The sequence below is a fragment of the Loxodonta africana genome, chromosome 2, assembly GCF_030014295.1.
Source record: "Loxodonta africana isolate mLoxAfr1 chromosome 2, mLoxAfr1.hap2, whole genome shotgun sequence".
Taxonomy (NCBI): domain Eukaryota; kingdom Metazoa; phylum Chordata; class Mammalia; order Proboscidea; family Elephantidae; genus Loxodonta; species Loxodonta africana.
Window position 1 is genome coordinate 16,264,507 of NC_087343.1, and position 15,799 is coordinate 16,280,305.

The window sequence follows — 15,799 nt, forward strand, 5'->3', positions numbered from 1 at the left end:
TTAGTGAAACATCTCACTTGGTATTTTGTCAATTCCTGGAGCCTTGTTTTTCGCCAGTGCCTTCAGTATAGTTTTTCCTTCAGTACCATCAGTTCTTGATCATATGCTACCTCCTAAAATGGTTGAAGACCAATCAATTCTTTTTCTACAGTGATTCTGTGTATTCCTTCCATCTTCTTTTGATGTTTCCTGCATCTTTCAATATTTTGCCCATAGAATCCTTCAATATTGCAACTGGAGGCTTGCATATTTTCTTTAGTTTTTTCAGCTTGAGAAATGCCGAGCGTGTTCTTCCCTTTTGGTCTTCTGAGTCCAGGTATATGCACATTTCATTATAATAATGTTCTTTGTCTTCTCAAGCTGTCCTTTGAAATCTTCTGTTTAGCTCTTTTACGTGATCATTTCTTCTGTTCACTTCAGCTACTCTGTTCAAGAGCAAGTTATAGAGTCTTTTCTGACATCCATTTTGGTCTTTTCTTTCTTATCTTTTTAATGACATTTTGCTTCTTCCAGTACATCTGAAAAAACATGAATTCTCTAGTAAGTAAATTATGAAAATAAGAAAAAAAATAAATATAAGTGATGTAACTATATCAGAAATAAATAACTTGTACTTTAAAAATAACAATTGTACAACAAAAATGTCATTTGTACCAAGATAGCAATCAGAAAATGTTTGTAGGATTGTTAATTGACAGAAGGAAAAAAGAATGGCTTTGTTCCTATTTTGTTTCCATCTTCTGTGACAAGGAGAATGCTCTAAAATTAGAAGTGAGATTGTAGAACAAATATTTGTAAAAGGAAACTGAGATAACTGAGGAAATTATAAGAGAGTTTGTGTTTCTATTTTAAATGAGTTTAAGTCTCTTGCCTTAAATGATTTGCATTCATGTGTACTATGGGACTGTTTACTGAGATTGCCAACGAAACAATATAAAGCTAGAATGGCTGGCAAGCAATAGGTGGGTAGAACTGATTAAAAATTTTAAAGGACTCGTGGTCTTATCTTCCTATCAGTTAAACAAAAATGCAAAGTATAGATTGTGAACACTTAGAATTAAAACATGGTTTAAGTCAATATACGTTAATAAATAATGTTTAAAGAAATTTTTTTCTTATGTTGAGATATTTTCAAGAAACTCCAGATATGAAGTCATTCTACCCTTACATATTGCAATGTGAATCTGTAAATATAAGGAAATGTTCTTATATAATCACGGTGCCATTTTTGTTCTAACAAAACTAATAATAATTACTTGGTGGGTCAATTTTATTTGTTTGAGTAACACATCACCTTTCTTTCCTATTTCCTCTCCTCTGTCCACAAAGCTGCTGATGGACTGTAGTTTACTGCTATTACTGGCAAACCCACTCAGATTGTGGTAAAAAGAGCTCCAGACAGGTTTTGTGCAGTGGAGGAAGAGGGGTTAGACTCATTCAGGGGGAGAAGCAATAGAAAAATCTAGAAAAATATAGGCAGAGGTTGGCCTATAAAAGATTAAATGCTAAAGGAATATGTTTGAACTTTCTCCAAAAAGCCATGGGGAGCCAAAAAGGAATTTAAACAGTGGTCAAAAATGATGAGGTGATTATGCGAGTGCCAGTATTACCAGAAAAAAAAAAAAAAGATCTCCTTAGGCTCAAGCCAAGCCCTGAACCAATCACTATTGGGGTGTGCTAAGTGCCTCTTCCCGGAAGTGGAATTGCAGGCAGTTCCACCAGAACCACACTGTTCACCAGTGGAAACAGGAGGCTCTTGGGGCAAGTCAAGGAGGTACTGGTTGTTGGGAAAGCAACCCACCAGGTAACCAACCACAAGTTTCAAACACATTTTCAGAAGGCTGGATTCTGGGTTTCCATTTTAAACTTTTAAAGAACTTTATGGGAACAAGATTAACAATCACCCCTTTTTGAGATTCCCAAAACATTATTTTTTTCTTGTCAAGTAAGTGGACTATTACAACTTCCCAGAAATACATTTATATTGTTATTGTTGGGTGATTTCACATTGCTCTGACTCATGGCAGCTTTATGTATAAAAGAACAAAACATTGCCCAGTCCTGCTCCATCCTCAAGGAACTGTAGTGGCATGATGGTTAAGCACTCAGCTGCTAACCAAAAGGTTAGAGATTCGAACTCACTAGCTGCCTCACAGGAGAAAGATGTGACAGTTGGCTACCATAAAGATTACAGCCTTAGAAACACCACAGGGCAGTTTTACAGTTTTACTTTTTTAAGTTGCTATGAGTGAATTGACTCCACATTAATGGGTTTTCTGGGCATCATTCTCACAATTGTTGCTATGCTTGAGCCCGTTGTTGTAGCCACTGTGTCAGTCCATCTCATTTAAGGTTTTCTTCTATTTTGCTGACCCTCTGCTTTATTAAGTATGATGTTCTTCTCCAGGGATTGGTCCATCCTGATAACACATCCAAAGTAAGTGAGATAAAGTTTCACCACACTCACATCTAAGGAGCATTCTGGCTGTACTTCTTCCAAAACAAACTTATTCATTCTTCTGGCAGCCCATGGCATATTAAATATCCTTCACCAACACCATAATTCAAATGCATCAGTTCTTCTCAGGCCTTCCTTTGTCACTGTCCAGCTTTCTCATGCATATGAGACAATTGAAAATACCATGGCTTGGTTCAGATGCACCTTAGTCCTCAAAGTGACATCTTTGCTTTTTAACACTTTAAAAAAGCCTTTTGCAGCAGATTTGCGCAATTCATTGTGCCTTTTGATTCCTTGACTGCTGCTCCCATGGACATTGATTGTTGATCCAAGTAAAATGAAATCCTTGACAACTCCAAAATCTTTTCCATTGATCCTAATGTTGCTTATCAGTTCAATTGTTTATGATGATGTTACTTATTACTCCATTGTGAAAATTTTTACTTACATTATGTTGAGGTATAATCCATACTGAAGGCTGTAGTGTTTGATGTTCAATAGTAACTACGTGTTTATATTACTTCTGCTAATAAAGACTGTCAAAAGAGGAATGAGATATTTAAATTATTAATTTAGAAAAACAACCTATGTGTGTGGATATGTATAAGTGCATTGTTTAGTATATGTAAAATACTCATTAAATCAAAAATATTAATAAATATATTCACTATGTTTCAAGGAAATTGAATCCAAAAGAAACTGAAGCTAAAGCTATAAAGCAAAATGTATTAAATGTATTAAGTGATGAATATATACCATTAATAACACACAATTATATTATGGAATAAGCCTTTTGGATAAGAAATGCCATTTTTTAAGCTTGTTCAGAATGAAAGTCTACTTGAAAACTGAGAGAAAACATAAAGGACTTGCCAGAGGAAATACACACAAAACCCCAGTAGTTCTCTTAGGTTTATTGTTAGCTGCAAAACACAGCAATTACATTGGTGGACCACCAATTCTCCTTAGCTGAGTTAAAGCTAACGTGTTAAGCTTTTTTGATATAACAAAGGAAAAGGAAGCCTAAGGAACAGTGCTAATCAAGGATAATCTAATATAAGATATAGAGGAGAGAAAGATAAAAACTTAACAAGATAAGAGGTGAAAGGTTCTTTAGCAAAAGAACTGGATGAGACTAGAACTTGTGGCAAGAAAATCTTTCCCTGGAGAAATTCTAATCAAAAGATTAAAGGATTGCTTAGAGCATACACAGATACATCTGCCATGAACTCTTTTGAGGATTAAAATATGACGCGTACATCTTCTCAGAAAACAGAAAATTTACCATTTCAATTTGACAGTGTCCAAATGAAATTATTCCTTAATTTAAAACTATATATATATATATGAGTCAAATGTGTGGATAAAACTATTAACTGATTTTAGATGACACCGTGCTGACTTAATTCAAATTGCATTTATAATGAAGCTATCAATATATATATTAGTAATAATTATAAAGCTACTCATATGTTGTTGTGTGTCGCCAAGTCAATTCCAACTCATAGCGACCCTATATGACAGAGTAGAACTGCCTCATAGGGTCTCCTATGCTACAATCTTTATGGAGCAGATCTCCAGGTCTTTTCTCTTGCGGAGCGGCTGGTGGATTCAAGCCCTTTGTTTAAGTTAGTGGTTCAAAAGCCAATGATTTGACCCAGTTCAAATCTTTTTATAAGCAGCATACAGGGAAATTCTTTTATTGTGGGACTTATAAAGACAGAAGAATATTAAGAGAAAATAAAATAATTGTACGGAATTTAACATATATTTTACATCTCTATCTGTATCTCTGTATCTATCTTCATCTAATCATCTAATATAATTAATTTATGCATGTTGTTGTTGTGTGCCATCAAGTAGATTCCTACTCATAGAGACCCTATAGGGTGAGTAGAACTACCCCATAGGGTTTACTAGGCTGTAATCTTTACAGAAAGAGTTCTGGTGGTGCAGTGGTTAGGAGCTTGGTTGCTAACGTAAAGGTCAGCTGTTGGAACTCACCAGTCCCTTCCTGGGAGAAAGATGTGGCAGTCTGTTTCCTTAAAGATTAAGCCTTGGAAACACTATGGGCAGTTCTACTCTGTCCTATAATAGAACCCCGATGAGTCAGATTTTACTCAGTGGCAGTGGGTTAACCCTTACAGGAGCACATCACCAGATCTTTTCTCTCATGGAGTAGGTGGTGGATTTGAACCACCAAACTTTTGGTTAGCAGCCTAGTGCTTAACCATTGTGAATCCAGGGCTCCTTTATATATAACAAAGAAAGAAAGAAAGGAAAGAAACGAGGGAGGGAGGGAGAGAATGAAGAAATAAAGGGAGGAAAGTAAGGGACATTACAAATTCAAATGCTCTGCAGTAAAAGTTCCATATCTGCCTCACGATAGCTGTGTGACCTTGGTTGTGTCACATATTTTCTCACTGAGTTTCCTCATCTGTATAATGAAAAGAGTAGTCCTTACATTACGAATTGTTGTGAGTATTAAATATTACAAATATTACAAAAATATTACAAGTGATTCTCTTAGCTTATCCCTTCCCTTGAAGAGGGGAAAGGAGAAGCAGTATCTGGCATGAAGTAAATTTTCAATTATTCACTAATGCTACCACCACCACTCATTGCATCAAGTCGATTTCCAACATATAGCAACCCTATAACAGAGTAGAACTGCCACACAGGGCATCCAAGTCTGCAAATCTTTAGAGAAGCAGACTGTCACATCTTTCTTTCACAGAGCAGCTGGTGCATTTGAACCACCTACATTTTGGTTAGCAGCCAAGTATTTAACCACTGAGCTACCAGGGCTCCATTATTCCCTATTAATCCCACCCAAATATTTTTTTCTATAAAGAAATGAGATTGCTGTTACTTGTTGCTAGATGAAGTATAAAAATATTAACTCCCCAAATATTTCTTCCCCACATGTCTGTCAGTTTGTCATACTGTGGGGGCATGCATGTTGCTGCAATGCTGGAATCTATGCCACTGGTATTCAGATACCAGCTGGGTCACCCATGGTGGATAGGTTTCAGCAGAGCTTCCAGACTAAGGCAAACACTGAAGAAGGACCAGGTAGTCCACTACTGAAAAGAATTAGCCAGTGAAAACCTTATGAATAGCAGTGGAACATTGTCTGATACAGTGCCAGAAGATGAGCCCCCTAGGTTGGAAGGCACTCAGAAGACGACTGGGGAAGAGCTGTCTCCTCAAAGTACAGTTGACGTTAATGAACTGGATGGAGTCAGGCTTTCGGAACTTTCATTTGCTGATGTGGCATGACTCAAAATGATAAGAAACAGCTGCAAACATCCATTAATAATCGGAACCTGGAACGTGTGAAGCATGAGTCTAAGAAAATTGGAAATCATCAAAAATGAAATGGAACACATAAACATCAATATCCTAGGCATCAGTGAGCTGAAATGAACTGGTATTGGCCATTTTCTATCAGACAAACATATGCCGGGAATGACAACTTGAAGAGGAATGGCATTGCATTCATCCTCAAAAAGAACATTTCAAGATCCATCCTGAAGTACAACTTTGTCAGTGATAGGATAATATCCATATGCCTACAAGGAAGATCAGTTAATATGACTATTATTCGTATTTATGCACCAACCACTAAGACAAAACAGGAAGAAATTGAAGATTTTTACCAACTTCTCCAGTCTGAAATTGATCAATCAGGATGCATTGATAATTACTGGTGAAAGTTGGAAACAAAGAAGAAGGATCAGTAGATGGAAAATATGGCCTTGGTGATAGAAACAATGCTGGGGATCACATGACAGAATTTTGTAAGACCAATGACTTCTTCATTTCAAATACCTTTTCTCACCACCATTAACAGGGACTATACATGGACCTTACCGGATGGAATAAACATGAATCAAATCTGTGGGAAGAGACAATGCAAAAGGTCAATATCATCAATTAGAACAAGGCCAAGGGCCAACTGTGGAACAGACCATCAATTGCTCATATGCAAGTTCAAGCTAAAACTGAAGAAAATTAGAACAAGTCCATGAGAGCCAAAGTATGACCTTGAGTATATCTCACCTGAATTTAGAGACCGTCTCAAGGATAGATTTGACACGTTGAACACTAATGACCAAAGACCATATGAGTTGTGGAATGACATCAAGGACATCATACATGAAGAAAGCAAGATGTCCTTAAAAAGACAAGAAAGAAATAAAAGGCCAAACTGTATGTCAGAAGAGACTCTGAAACTTGCTCTTGAACTTCGAGCAGCTAAAGCAAAAGGAAGAAATGATGAAGTAAAAGAATTGAACAGAAGCTTTCAAAGGGCAGCTCAAGAAGACAATGTAAAGTATTACACTGACACATGTAAAGACCTGGAGCTAGAAAATCAAAAGGGAAGAACATGCTAGGCATTTCTCAAGCTGAAAGAACTGAAGAAAACATTCAAGCCTCGAGTTGCAATAGTGAAAGATTCTATGGGAAAAATATTAAACGACACAGGAAGCATCAAAAGAAGATGGAAGAAACACACAGACTCATTATACCAAAAAGAATTGGTTGATGTTCAAACATTTCAAGAGGTAGCATAAGATCAGGAACCAATGGTACTGAAGGAAGAATTCCAAGCTGCTCTGAAGGCACTGGTGAGATCAAGGCTCCAGGAATTGTTTCAACAAATGGATGCAGCACTGGAAGTGCTCTCTCGTGTATGCCAAGAAATTTGGAAGGCAGCTACCTGAACAACCAACTGGAAAAGATCCATATTTATTCCTATTTCTAATGTGGACAGTATTGAACAGTATCATTAATATCACAGGCAAGCAAAATTTTTCTGAAGTTCATTCAAAAGCAGCTGCAGCAGTATATTGACAGGGAACAGCCAGGAATCCAGTCTGGATTCAGTAAAGGATGTGGAACCAGGGATATCATTGCTGATGTTAGATGGATCCTGGCTGAAAGCAGAGAATACCAGAAGGGTGTTATTGACTATGCAAAGGCATTGGACTATGTGGATCATAACAAATTACAGATAACATTGCAAAGAATGGGAATTCCAGTACACTCAATTGTGCCCAGGAGAAACCTGTACATAAATCAAAGGGCAGTTGTTCAGACAGAACAAGGGGCTACTGTGTGTTTTAAAGTCAGGAAAGGTGTGTGTCAGGGTTGTATCCTTTCACTATCCTTATTCGATCTGTATGTTGAGCAAAACATCCAAGAAGCTGGACTATATGAAGAAGAACGGGGCATCAGGATTGGAAGAAGACTCATTGATAACCTGCGTTATGCAGATAACACAACCTTGCTTGCTCAAGGTGAAATGGACTGGAAGCTCTTACTGATGAAGATCAAAGACCACAGCCTTCAGTATGGATTGCACCTCAACAGAAAGAAAAAAAAAAAATCCTTACAACTGGACCAATAAGCAACATCATGGTACATGGAGAAAATACTGAACTTGTCAAGGATTTCATTTTACTTGGATCCACAAACAACATCCATGAAAGCAGCAGTCAAGAAATCAAGATGCGTTGCATTGGGCAAATTTTCTGCAAAAAAAAACCTATTTAAAGTGTAGAAAAGCAAAGATGTCACCCTGAAAATTAAGATGTGTCTGACCCAAGCCATGGTATTTTCAATTGCATCATATGTATGCAAAATCTGGACAATGAACAAGAAAGACCGAAGAAGAATTGATGCCTTTGATTTGTGATGTTGGCAAAGAATATTGAATATACCATGGACTACCATTAAAAAAAAAAAAAATAGTATGAAGAAATCTGTATTGGAATAAGTACAACCAGAATGCTCCTTAGAAGCAAGGATGGCAAGACTGTGTCTTACATACTTTGAACATGTTGTCAGGAGGGATCAGTTCCTGGAGAAGGACATAATGCTTGGTAAAGTATAGGGTCAGCAGAAAAGAGGGAGACCGTCAAGGAGGTGGATTGACACAGTGGCTGCAATAATGGGCTCAAACATAACAACTATTGTGAACATGGCACAGGACTGTCAGTGTTTCGTTCTGTGGTATATAGGGTCACTGTGAGTCGGAACTGACTTGATGGCACCTAACAACAACAACAACAAGAAATATTTCTAGGAGGGTCAGGATTTTCACCCACTTTCGTAGGCTGTGCTTCTCAAACTTTAATATGCATATGACTTCTTTCAGTAATGCTGCACTCTTCAAAAGTACGAGAGGTGAGTGAGAAGAGGAATGTGAGGAGCAAATGATGATGTTAGACACATTTTTTAGCCTCTGTAGCTCTCAGAACTGAGTCTGCAGGATTGTTAATATTTTTTCTCCAAGGTCAGGGCCTGGGTAGTCAAGTCTCAATGAAGAGGGCTCTACTCAGTCCCTGATACCATCTGGTTACACAACTGTCTTATGTGAAAACCACGTAGATTGCATAAAGAGATATTAAGGACCTGACCATTAAACAGAAAGATAATATCCTTTACTTGAAATATAATTTGATTTGAATTCAGAATCTCCACTTCTAATTCTGTCAGTTGTTGTTGTTGTTAGGTGCCATCGAATCGGTTCCAACTCATAGCACCCTATGTACAACAGAATGAAATGCTTTCTGGTCCTATGCCGTACTCACAATCATTGCCAGGTTTGAGCCCATTGTTGCAGCCACTGTATCAATCCATCCATCTTGTTGAAGGTCCTCTTTTTTTTTCACTGACCCCCTTCTTTACCAAGACTTCATCCATGTCATTAAGGTTGACTCTACTTCGAGGAAGCAGCTCTTCCTCAGTCATATTTTGAGTGCCTTTCAACCCAAAGAGGAGCCCTGGTGGTGCAGTGGCTCAAGTGATCCACTGCTAACTGAAAGATCGGTGGTTCAAAACCACCTACAGCTCTGTGAAAGGAAGTGGTGGCAGTCTGCTTCCGTAGAGGTTACTGCCTTGCAGACCCTGTGGAATCACTATGCATCAGAATCTACTTGATGGGAATGAGTTTGGTTTTGGGTTCAACCTGAGGGGAATCTTCCAGCACTATATCAGACAATGTTCCACTGTTATCTACAAGGTTTTCAATGGCCTTTTTTTTGGAAGTAGATCACCAGGTCCTTCTTCATAGTCTGTCTTAGTCTGGAAGCTCTGCTGAAACCTGTCCACCATGGGTGACCATGATGATACATGAAATACCAATGGCATAGCTTCCAGCATCACAGCAACATGCAAGCCACAAAAAGGATAACAAACTGACAGACAAGTGGTGGATTCTGGACAAATCACAGGCCCAAGTTTCAGTCTCACCTTATAAATGAAAAACAAGTAACTTGCAGTGTTGCAGTGAAAATCAAACTAGACGCCACCTACCAAGGGCTTCAAAAAGTCCCATACAAGTGTTCTGCAGCACTTCACTCCACCTCGTCTCACCAAAGAAAGACAAACTTTTCTGTATTGACCAAAAATTGTTTCTGGGACAAGTTTTATTATCTCAGTATAGATCTGAAACTGTTCATGCTCCTTCAAACCCTGTACATGACACCGTATTTCAGCCAGACTCACGATCAGTAGATCAATGTTTTGACAAATAGGAACCCAATTCAAAATGGTGTAAAACAGGACTGTATTATAGCTGCCTCTTCTTCTCCCACGTATACATTTAAATAGCAGAAGGCACATTCATCTGTTGAAAGAGTGATTAATTGCCATTACTTGTAAGTAGACAAGAACTGTCTATACTGATGGCATTGTTTAAGTACCACAAAAAAATGTGCTGCCTAAAGAAGCAATTAAACCCTTTAGCTAAGTGTTATCAAAAAAACAACATCAATTATTGAAACTGTATTTTCATTCTCTAAATTCCAAAAGGGCAGTGTTGAGTAGCTCTGCAATGAGTCAGTTCATTCTGATGGATTCATAGTAGTGTCAGGAGAACTGCACTAAGTTCCATTCAAAATTAGCAACTCTGTGAGGGACATTTGAAGATTTATTATCTTGGAGAATCTCACTTGCTAACATTTTCTTTTAAATTTTCAACACCAAAATTATTGTTTCAAGTACAATATGGCACAGGAACATGTGCCTATCCCATCATTTAGAATATATTAAAATTACTTTATTATTAAAAGAACTATAAGTTCTGTTTGCTGGTAATCTTTGGAAACATATCCATATAAAACTAAAATATCATTACATGTAGACAAGAATATTAATTAGCCACCTCTTAATATTCACATCAATTACCAACTCTGTCATTCACACATCTGATAAATTAGGCATATAGTGGTCTTAATCAATAGCACAGAATATTACTACTTCAAGTGCTCACAAAAATCAAATATGAGTTGTCTTCAATTTAAGATTTAACACAGCCTTTCCTGAGATATATGATATTAAGAAATAAAATAAGGGACATATTAACAATCATTACTCTAGAATCTCTAAGCCTTATCTTTTTATTACAATCTGAGAAATACATTATCTTATATACCTTCTTTGGAAACAAAAAAGGATTGGCAGTTGGAAATTATGGTCTTGGTGTTAGAAATGAAGCCAGAGATCGCATGATAAAATTTTACGAGACCAACGACTTCTTCAATGCCAATACCTGTTTTCACCAACATAAATGATAACTATACAAATGGATCTCACCAAATTGAATACATAGGAATCAAATTAACTACATCTGTGGAAAGAGACGATGGAAAACCTAAGCATCAGTCAGAACAAGGCCAGGAGCTGACTGACGAACAGACCATCAGTTACTCAAACGCAAGTTCAAGTTGAAGTTCAAGAAACTTAGGACAAGCCCACAAGAACCAAAGTACAACTTTTAGTATATCCCACCAGAATTCAGAGACCATCTCAAGAGTAGATTTGACGCATTGCACACTAATGACTGAAGACCAGACAAATTGTGGAATGACATCAAGGACATTATCCATGAAGAAAACGAGAGGTCATTAAAAAGACAGGAGAGAAAGAAAAGATCAAAATGGATGTCAGAAGAGACTCTGAAACTTGCTCTTGAACATTGAGTAGCTAAAGCAAAAGGACGAAATGATGAAGTAAAATATCTAAACAGAAGATTTCAAAAGACAGCTCGAGAAGATAAAGTAAAATATTATAATGACATGTGCAGAGAGCTGGAGATAGAAAACCAAAAGGGAAGAACAGGTTAGGCATTTCTCAAGCTGAAAGATCTGAAGAAAAAATTTCAAGCCTCAAGTTGCAATAGTGAAGGATTCTAAGGGGAAAATATTAAACAACAGAGGAAGCATCAGAAGAAGATGGAGGGAATACACACTCATTATACCAAAAAGAATTGGTCCTCATTCAACCATCACAAGAAGTAGCATACGAACAGAAACCGAAGGAAGAAGTCCAAGCTGCCCTGAAGGCATTGGCAAAAGACAAGGCTCCAGGAATTGACAGAATATCAATTGAAATGTTTCAACAAAAGAATGCAGCACTGGAAGAGATTATTTGTCCACGCCAAGAAATTTGGAAGACAGATACCTGGCCAACCAACTGGAAGATATCCATATTTGTGCCTATTCCCAAGAAAGGTGATCCAACTGAACGTGGAAATTATTCAACAGTATTATTAACAGCACAGGCAAGTAAAATTTCACTGAAGATCATTCAAAGGCAGCTGCAGCACCATGTTGACAGGGAACTGCAAGAAATTCAAGCTGAATTCAGAAAAGGATGTGAAACTAGGGATATCATTGCTGATATCAGATGGATCCTGGCTAAAAACAGAGAATGCCAGAAATATGTTTACCTGTGTTTTATTTGCTATGAAAAGGCATTCAACTGTGTGGATGATAACAAGTTATGGATAACATTTCAAAGAATGGAAATTTCAGAACACTTAATTGTGTTCTTGGGGAGCCTATACATGGATCAAGAGGCAATCGTTTCAACAGAACAAGGGATACTGCCTGGTTTAAAGTCAGGAAAGGTGTGCATCAGGGTTGTATCCTTTCACCATACCTATTCAATCTATATGCTGAGCAAATAATACGAGAAGCTGGAGTATATGGAGAACAGGACATTAGGATTGGAAGAAGACTCATTAACAACCTACGCTATGCAGATGACACAATCTTCCTTGCTGAAAGTGAAAAGGACTTGAAGCACTTACTGATGAAGATCAAAGATCACAGCCTTCGGTATGGATTACACCTCAACATAATGGAAAGAAAAATTCTCACAACTGGACCAATAAGCCACATCATGATAAACGGAGAAAAGATTGAAGTTGTCAAGGATTTCATTTTACTTGGATCCACAATCAACACCCATGGAAGGAGCAGCTGTGAAATCAAAAGACGCATTGCACTGGGCAAATCTGCTGCAAAAGACCTCTTCAAAGTGTTGAAAAACAGAAATGTCACCCTCAGGACTAAGGTGCACCTGACCCAAGCTCTGGTATTTTCAGTTGCCTCATATGCATGCAAAAGCTGAATGGTGAATAAAGAATACTGAAGAAGAATTGATGCCTTTGAATTGTGGTGTTGGAGAAGAATACTGAATACACCATGGACTGCCAAAAGAACGAACAAATTTGTCTTGGAAGAAGTACAACAGAATGCTCCTTAGAAGCAAGGATGATGAGACTATGTCTCACATACTTTGGACATGTTATCAGGAGGGATCAGTCCCTGGAGAAGGACATCATGCTTGATAAAGTAGAGAGTCAGTGAAAAAGAGCAAGACCCTCAATGAGATGGACTGACACAGTGGGTGCAACGATGGGCTCAAGCGTACCGATTACGAGGATGGCACAGGACCAGGCAGTGTTTCTTTCTGTTGTATGTAGGGTCACTGAGTCGGAACTGACTCTACAGCACCTAACAACAACAATAACATATGCCTTCTCTAGGTCTAATATTGCTGCTTTGTGCACAACAAATTTGTAGACCCTTAATCACTATTTTCCACATCAAAATGGTATCTAAGATACTTCAGCAGGTTGTCCCCACTATTGGCTCTGCCCTAGAAGAGAGCGCTGACAGGTCAGCTTTGAGGGTTCTTAAGAGCTAGACTACAACGGTCCCTTTTGTCCTTCTTACCTCAGACCCACCACATCCCCTTGCTATTGAAAAGGGCAAAATCTCTCCTCATTTCACCTGGTGATTTGAAATCTACTTGCTGTGTTTTCCAGTGAATACCTATTGGCTATTTTGTAATTCTTCTCAGGTCCATCACACACTGCCTATTGCTTCATCTCCCTCCCACATATATGCCAACACCATGCAGGTCTTGTGACTGTGAGTAATTTGTCCCCATTCATTTGTACTTTGGGGTTCATGGGAACACGTGTAGCAGACTATAATTTTCAAAGGTGGCTACAACAATATCTATCATTCCACATGTTCATATTACAACTCTTCTCATTGGGAGATGAGGTCTTTGTCCTCTTCTTTGAACTCAGGTTGGCTTTTGTGACTGAATTTATCAGTAGAATATGGCAGAAGTGGCAGTAGTGACCTCTGAGGCTAGGTCATGAATGTTTGGTACAGCTACAGCTCCAGTGTTGCTTGATGGGATACTCTTGAAGCCTTCAGCCGAGAGCAGTCTGGCTTCCTATAGGATTTCATGCTGTGAGGAAGGCAAACTAGTTGATTTGGAGACACCACATGGAGAGATCCTGAGATTACATGAAGAGAGTTAGTTGCCCAGTTAATCCAGTCTTCAGCTGCTCAGGACCTCATTGGACTACAACCTCATGAGAGATCTGAAGCCAGAACCACCCAGTTGAGCCATTTCCAAATATCATGAGAGATCAAAATCATTGTTGTTATTTTAATCCCCCAAATTTTGAGTCATTTGTTATGCAGGAATTGCTGTTGTTAGCTGTCACTGAATCAGCTCAAACAATGGAACAATGGAGCAAAGTGCTGCCTGGACCTGCACTATCCCTGTGATTGGGTGCAGATTGGACCATCATGATTCATAGGGTTTCCATTGGTGATTTTTGAAAGTAGCTCTTCAGACCTTATTTTCAAATCTTTCTTAGACTAGAAACCGATTTCAGCATAGTAGGAGCACTCAACCCTCCACTGACAGAAGGGTGGTGGCCGCACATGAGGTGCATTGGCTGAGAACTGAATCCAGCTTTCTGGAATGGAAGGCAAGAATTCTACTACTGAACTGGCCCCATAAGCACCATAGATAACTGGAACACCTTATCACCTAGTGTTGTTGTAAGTATCGGTCAAAGGTTTACAGACTTACTAGCATATTGCTGTAGTCATCTGGAAAGATTTGAAAACCATCCTACCATTGTGGCTACCTTACCAGAATCCCCAGCAGGGGTTTTAAAAAGTTGATTAAGTGACACTAATGTCCAACCAGATTTGCGAATACCTAGCTTATATAAGCTGACTGCAAGATGTAATTCTCAACTCTTGGAGTCAGCTTTATATCTGGACTTTCATCTTGGCTTACATGGCCCAATCTCACCCATACGCTCCGTGAAGTCAGTGAGACTGAACTGATCAGAAATTGAATAGATTCCATATTTCTCTTATGTTGATTGCTTCCACAAATTTCCTACTGAGGATTTGATTGGTAATTGGCATTTCTGTGTGCAATGGTTAGCATTTTTTAGTCAACCCCTTTCCCATTGTTATGTAGCTGATGAATATCCCAAGTGAATTAATGGGGAGGGAGTGAATCAGAAAAAATAATATGAATACTTCTCTCCTATGTGCATTTATTTAGAGTGAGGTAATTTCTGGCTATTTAAAATTGTCCCACCATTTATAAGTTACATTGATATCATAGTAAATGAGTTCATTTGTGCAGAGTGCAATTAAAATGTTTCTATTAACAAAAAGCATTGACAATAATTAGAGAAAATTGTCATATTCTCTGATTCAACCAGGTGTGATAATTTGTACAATTTTCCCTCAAGTAGTCACTCCCCTTCCTTTTCTCATCATGGAGAGAGTGTACTTTCTCATGTCATTTACGTTCAGCTTGGCCATGTGTCATTGTTGGCCATTGGGATGTTACTAGATATGACACAAGCAGCAACCTTGAAGAGCTTTGCTTGAATCTTCCATTCTGGTGAACCACTATAGCAGACCTCCTACCAAATAATCAGTGTGTCTGTGACTTGGGCCCGAGAATAAATATCTGTGTTGCAGACCTGACTAAACATGCTAGTTAGAGCCATGCCCAGACAACCCACAGGCTGAAGCAGAGCCACCCAGCCAAGCCCATCCTAGAACACCCTAAGTATTGTTGACCTGAAGAGCTTTGAACATGAGAATAAATGTTTGTTGTTGGAAGCCATCAAGGGTCTGCATAGTTTGCTATCTAATGTTATTATGGCACCATTGAGCAATATACCAGGTATAGTCAACTGTA